Raw genomic sequence first — 8,232 nt, forward strand, 5'->3', positions numbered from 1 at the left:
TCACCTATTTTTTTCCGCTAGCTTTTGAGGAAGACGTTCATGGTGTAATCTGCAAATACCGTCTTCCCTAAGGTCATCTAATTGTTTTTTCCCAGATATATATTTTACATATATAGTATGATTTAGTGACAAACACTGGCATCTCTTGTACCTGGCATCTCTTGTTTTGTACTTATCTTTTTTCTTGGCGCTAGTTACTATGTTATATTTGGTCCGCGTCTATTGACGCTGTGGTATATGTTGTCACTGTGCGTTGACGCTGTGGTATATGTTGTCACTGTGTGTTGACTCTGTGGTATATGTTGTCACTGTGTGTTGACTCTGTGGTATATTTTGTCCCTGTGGGTTGACTCTGTGTTATATGTTATCACTGTGTGTTGACGCTGTGGTATATGTTGTCACTGTGTGTTGACGCTGTGGTATATGTTGTCACTGTGTGTTGACTCTGTGGTATATGTTGTCACTGTGTGTTGACTCTGCGGTATATTTTGTCCCTGTATGTTGACTCTGCGGTATATTTTGTCCCTGTATGTTGACTCTGCGGTATATTTTGTCCCTGTGTGTTGACGCTGTGGTATATTTTGTCCCTATGTGTGACGCTGTGGTATATTTCGTCCCTGTGTGTGTGACACTGTTGTATATTTCCCCCTTTGTGTTGACGCTGTGGTATATTTTGTCCCTGTGTGTTAATGCTGTGGTATATTTTGTCCCTGTGGGTTGACACTGTGGTATATTTTGTCCCTGTGTGTTGACTCTGTGGTATATTTTGTCCCTGTGTGTTGACTCTGTGGTATATGTTGTCCCTGTGTGTTGACTCTGTGGTATATGTTGTCACTGTGTGTTGACTCTGTGGTATATTTCCCCCTTTGTGTGTCGTTGTGGTATGTTTTTCCCTTTGTGTGACGCTGTGGTATATTTTGTCCCTGTGTGTTGACTCTGTGGTATATGTTGTCACTGTGTGTTGACTCTGTGGTATATTTTGTCCCTGTGTGTTGACTCTGTGGTATATGTTGTCACTGTGTGTGTGACATTGTGGTATATTTCCCCCTTTGTGTGTCGTTGTGGTATGTTTTTCCCTTTGTGTGACGCTGTGGTATATTTTGTCCCTGTGGGTTGACGCTGTGGTATATTTTGTCCCTGTGTGTTGACGCTGTGGTATATTTTGTCCCTGTGGGTTGACGCTGTGGTATATTTTGTCCCTGTGGGTTGACGCTGTGGTATATTTTGTCCCTGTGTGTTGACACTGTGGTATATTTTGCCCGTGTGTTGACACTGTGGTATATTTTGCCCGTGTGTTGACACTGTGGTATATTTTGTCACCAAGTGTTGACACTGTGGTATATTTTGTCCCTATGTGTTGTCACTGTGGTATATTTTGTCCCTGTGTGTTGACACTGTGGTATATTTTGCCCGTGTGTTGACACTGTGGTATATTTTGTCCCCATGTGTTGACACTGTGGTATATTTTGTCCCTGTGTGTTGACACTGTGGTATATTTTGTCACTGTGTGTTGACTCTGTGGTATATTTTGTCCCCATGTGTTGACACTGTGGTATATTTTGTCCCTATGTGTGAACTCTTTGGTATATTTTCTCTCTGTGTGTTGACTCTGTGGTATATTTGTCCATTGGTAGGTTTACTTCGCCATCAAAATTTAGAAATAATTTTTTCTTCTGTTTGTTGAAGGTGTTGATATATGCTTTGTTTGTATGTTGGCTTTTTGGATATATATACAGACTTGTATGCATATTATCAATTTTCAAAGTTAATACCATAATAGGAAAATAAAGATTTTGATGCTTTATCATTTTCGAAGAAGTTTACATCAAAATAGAATGCTAAATAAAAGGTACATTAGTAAGATGAGGAAGTAATTATCTTATTGTCTAATGATATATATTTCCAAATAATTTCAGGCCAAGAATACAGCATTCTTCAGAGCAAATCGTAAGAGAAGTCTATATGAATATGGGTTTTATTTTATTTTTTATTTTCTTATATCATTATTATATGTATAGTTAATTTGAATATAATGCAAGGATGATAATTGGTTTTATCATTTCTATAAAAAAGATTCATGGCCAGTCGTTATAGTTTTGATAAAGTAGGGTTTCTGATTTTCGTCCAAGAAACTAATACGATGTATTCATTGACCTTAAATGACCCTGACTGTTAATAGGACGTTAAACAAAAACAAACCAAACCAATAACCGATACATATTAAACACACAGTAATATGATTTATAGTAAGTTAGTACTAAAATAACAAAGTCTACCAAATTGATAACGCAATCGTAATTCTAATGGCAAGATACAAATAAAAAATAAAGGACAATGTGCTACAAAAAGGAAGCGTCGTCTTCTTCATCGACGACACCTACCATACAAATCTAGGTCACGGCGACACCCGTCATACAAATCTAGGTCAAATCAACGACACCTACCATACAAATCTAGGTCAAATCAACGACCCTTACAATACAAATCTATGTCAAATCAACGACACCTACCATACAAATCTAGGTCAAATCAACGACAGCCGCCATACAAATCTAGGTCAAATCGGCGACACTTACAATACAATTCTAGTTCAAATCAACGACACCTACCATACAAATCTAGGTCAAATCAACGACACCTACCATACAAATCTAGGTCAAATCAACGACATCCGCCATACAAATCTAGGTCAAATCAACGACACCCGCCATACAAATCTAGGTCAAATCGACGACACTTACAATACAAATCTAGGTCAAATCAACGACACCTACCATACAAATCTAGGTCAAATCAACGACAGCCGCCATACAAATCTAGGTCAAATCAACGACATCCGCCATACAAATCTAGGTCAAATCGACGACACCCGCCATACAAATCTAGGTCAAATCAATTTCAAAATGATAATAAGAGTGTTGACAACGGAGCCACATGCATATCAACTAGCACTGAAAATGTGAGATTTCATGTTTCACGAGGAGACCGAATATTACCAAATGTGACAAGGATATCTACCGTAAATCTCTCATATTTATTTCATCAACCAGCATCCTTCGAAACCTAAGGTGTGTTAGTTATGAAAATATGTATTCGATATTATCTGAACCAAACAATTAAATGCTATTATTATCCAACTTAATAAAGTTAAAGTTTGTTTGCTCGAAATTTGTGTTCCAACTACAGGTCATGTTCTCAGAAAATGGCCTCGAAAAATGACAGACTTCTGAAGGAGGTGGTATAAATGTTCCCAGTCTCTAATCGTGGAATAACATCGACACCATAGACTGTCGTTCTTCCGTGTCATATTGTTCCAACAACTGGCTATTCTTTCCCGAGTGAAAGAATGGAATTAGGAGAGAAAGAAGCAAAGGCACTTTCAAAAAATAGTCATTGGATTAAATTCGAGATTTTTAATGTCACATGCCCAAAAGATATCAGAAAGAACCTCTAATTCTGCGGGAACTAAAACAGTCGCACCGTCCTATCATAAGGTGGAATACATTGGAGTTATGTCCTTTTTCTTCATAGATAAAACTTAGTAGACATTGAGGCCCTCGCTCGCTTCCATTCGGGCTAACAAGAATCATTAAAATGGATATAACTTGACTCACAATTGTTGTAAAATGAATAAAATTGACATTCTACATCACACTTAGCACTCAGTAAAGAATAAAAGTTGCTTGAAGTGTTTTGAATGATTTAAGGACAATCCTTTTTGCTCGCTTTATTTTTGTTTCTAGAGAAAATACAGCAATAGTAAAAATTACATATACACGTATCTATTTACACATTTGACATATTCAGACATGCTTGAGACCCGAATCTCAAAGCTGTGACAGAGAGTTTGATAATTACCTTTATATTGGACCCGAATAAAGCAGACAACAGGTCCATCGGAAAGCTAAGATGGCAGGTCTTCACCGTAACATTGCGTGATACATTGAAGAAATTATGCATGATCCTGGAAAGGAGGAATCGAACGTGCCATAAATTAAGACGTATTTCTTGACCAATATGCAAAACTGTTGGGAGACTAGGTATTACATCATCTTACAGATGACAAAAGACATTAAGAAGAATGAACTCGTGAATTGTTGATGAAACTAAACGGCTTAGTCACATGGAGGGATGGCGGCACAAGAAGCATGTGTATCTTTATTATCTCATATCCGAGTTGAACGCCTCCACAAAATGATGGTTTAATGTACAATGCCATGTTTACTACTGGTGTTACGTCCTTGAGAAAATTACATGGTTCATCGTTCACTTGGGATGTAAAACTGTCTGTCCATTCATCCGTCTTAAAAAAGGATTTCTTTTTATGACGTAACAACAAACTGGTAGTAGACATATGAAGTTTATTGAGAGTGTATAGATTAAGGCAAAAAACAGATACACTGCAAACGTTGAAGTAAAATATTCATTCAGCCTTTGATATTGTTGTATAATTTAGCACTCTAGATACTGTTATATGAAAGGAAATGCCCAATAATTAGTAAATACTTCGTATATTCTTGTAAATATAAAAGAAAGAAAAAAATAGAAGAAAAAAAAGAGAAAAATGCATTTTGCTAGTAGCTTTTTTCATTTCATTTCTTTAATTTATATCGAATTATCCAAGACATGTACATGTAACTAGTAGTGCTTATATCAATTACATATGTAATTGATTTCCGAAACTATTTGTAAATTTATCTGATTTTCGAGATTATTTGCAACTTTAATTGTTTTCCGAGAATATTTGTGCTGTAACTATTATTGATTTCCGGAATTATTTGTGCTGTTCCGGTAGTTTAATTGATATCCGAGATATTATGTGCTGTAACTAGAATTCATTCCCGAGATTATTTGTACTTTATCTTTATTTGATTTCGGAAATTATTTGTGGTGAAGGTTTGATTAATATCCGAGATTATTTGTAACATTAAATGATTTTTTTAGATTATTTGTAATTTTAACTGATATTCAAGATTATTTGCAACTTTAATTGATTTCCGGGATTGTTTATGCTGTAACTTTAATTGATATCCGAGATTATTTGTGCTGTAACTTTAATTGATATCCGAGATTATTTGTGCTGTAAATTTGATTGATTTCTGGTATAGATTTACTGCAATTAGAAGATTTCTGGGATAAAAAGAACTAATATCAAATGTGCTGTGACTCGGGTTTAACATCTATCAGTACTTTTCATTATTTATCATTAGTCCATCACAAACTAATCATTTCTGAAATAAATTTTGCGGTAACAAATGAATTTTGGAATCTTTACTTGTATGCGAGATAAGTCTACATTTCAATGATCACATCAATGAACAAATTGTCAATATATAAGACAACATGAAAAAGAAATGACTGATTTACAATAAAAACAGTTGATTTACCAATATTTGAAATTTTCGACTGAACATTTATATTCCTCTTTCGGTATAATGTCTGATGTTCGACGTAGGTAAAATCTTCTATATCACATCTGTCTTCAATTATAATCTTTACCTACCAACAAATACAGAATATACTTTGAATAAGTATGAACATTGATGATATTATAGAGATATGTAAAAGAATATCGGTTGATTGACATAAGTATGATACGGTAGTGAGATATATCTACACCAGATACCACGTTATGAGAGGTTAATGAATATATATTATCAAATACGCAATATTCGCCCTAAGAAATATTCGTCCTAAGAAATATTCGCCCTAAGAAATATTCGCCCTAAGACCAAAAACACGTTTTCGGCCTGTAACGTTTTCTCATTGATTAAACATGTATATAAATAGTAGCGGATTTGGTCACATTGTTAAATAAGACAGTTTTCTTATCTGGCACTAAATGGCGAAAAAGTAAGGTGTGTTGAGAGTTTCGAGGTGTAAGTTGTTTAATTAAAGATATGGAAAGAATTAATGTGTATTCGATTTCCTTTCATTTTTTAAGATTTAACACTAATATAGAAAAACTATTGTTACAGTCTTAGATGATAGATCGTTCAAATAATAGAAGTTAAATGTAGCATAAATAACAAATGATGGTGAAACTTTTCTGATTATTTATTTTATCGATAGCATAATGAAGTTAAAGTTGTACATCTTTAGATTATAATATACACATTTGTATAAATAACATTATATAGTTACAAATGTACATCCTTATATTATGATATATACACTTTTGTATAAATAACATTATATAGTTACAAATGTACATCTTAATATTATAATATATACAAATTTGTATATATAACATTATATACTTACAGCCATAAATCTTTATATTATAAATAATTCTCATTTTAATAAATAGCAGTATGTATATACAGCTGTACATCTTTAGATTAACATAACATTTCTATAAATAGCATTATATAGTTACAACTTTACATCCCTTGATTATGACACATGTATATACATATTTGTCAAAAAGAATCACTTTATATGAAAAAGAATAATAAAACAAAAACAAAAAACACACAAAAAAAAAATATATAAAAAAACAAAAGCAAAAAAAAAATAAAAAAATAAAAATTAAATAAATAAATAAATAAATAAATAAAATGAATAAAAGTAATAAATGAAATAACAAAAAAAAAAAAAAAAAAGAATTACCTTGTTTGTATAAAAAAGATATTACTATTAAGAATTCCGTTTTCTATTTATCTAGAGCAAAAAAATACAACACTTAAACATCTATTAACATTCAAAGGTCACTAATTACAGAACGATAATTAACGAACACACAACAGTAACTAGAAGAAATGACCCATAGGACCTCCAGTGAGGATTACATTTCTTCCTTTAGCACGAGGTTTTAATGATCAAGGTCTTTCTCTCCATCGCCGTTAGTATTTTTTTACAGCAGCTTTGACTATTGTTGTGCCATGTTATTTAATTCTATTCCCTTGGCCTGTCCTTGCGAGAATATGCTACTCCTGTGATAACCTGATTAAAATGGAAGGTCACCTGGACACACAGGGTAGTTATTGCCCAAGGGGTAGTTGTATAACTAGCTGACACACTTACGGTTAATTAGACGAGGCACTGAGTGACTTGCATTCGAACTTTTTTACAAATATATGAGGCATACGTCTATACTGGTTTGCTTACTAAATGGTCTTGGTAGAGTCACTACTATGAATTAGAACTTCAGTATAAAATGTTACAGTACTCCCTCCTGCAGAAATAAGGAATAAACTGACACATATACTCCATCAGTTTAAATGTAGTCTTCAATTTTGTGAGAAAATATACAAAATAAAATCAAAGCTTGAAAAATACACAATTATATTCAATATTGATAAATAAGACAAGACAGTTGAACTAGTTTCATTTGAAATCACAGAGAGAAATACTTGTATACTACTATTTGTATATTTCCAAGAGGTCTAGCTATTGAGAAAATAATTATAAAGTAACAATAAACATAGGTAAAACAACTAGAATATTTCATACCCTTGGGGTAAGATTGATGGTTACAACCCTACAGGTAGGATTCTTGAGTTTTCGTACTTCTTATCACTTCTTCAAATCATTGTCCACAATTCTCCTAAGATAGACAAAAATGCCTTTCCTAGAGTTGGGCAACCTTTTCCTTGTAGTGGTGAAGGTTTATTTTACTCTTGTCGTGGAATGTCGTATTCATTCATACCTTTATTCCTCCAAATTTGAAGAGTTATAAATGGCATCAATAATGAGTTAGAAAGATAAATACACAGCGAAAAGAATAAATAGTGGTAATAAAATTAAGTATAACGGATCAAACAAGAAATATCATAAACGTTCATACACGTTTAAAACATGCATTGGACTATATATATAAAAAAAAAGTCAGCATATAACGACATGGCCTTTCAACTTGTCATTAACAAACGTGTTCTCGATATCTTTCCCCACGTCAACAAGTCGATTCGTCAAATGAACAGTTCAACCCGTCACGTCATCAATTCAACCTCTCCACATCAACAATTCAATCTCACCACGTCAACAATTCAACCTCACCACGTCAACAGTACAACCTCACCACGTCAACAGTTCAACCCGTCACGTCAACAATTCAACCTCACCACGTCACCAGTTCAACCCGTCACGTCATCAAGTTCAACCTCACCACATCAACAGTTCAACCTCACCACGTCAACAGTTCAACTCGCCACGTCAACAATTCAACCTCACCACATCAACAATTCAACCTCACCACGTCAACAGTTCAACTCGCCACGTCAACAATTC

Source organism: Pecten maximus, chromosome 3 (assembly GCF_902652985.1).
Source record: "Pecten maximus chromosome 3, xPecMax1.1, whole genome shotgun sequence".
Lineage (NCBI taxonomy): Eukaryota > Metazoa > Mollusca > Bivalvia > Pectinida > Pectinidae > Pecten > Pecten maximus.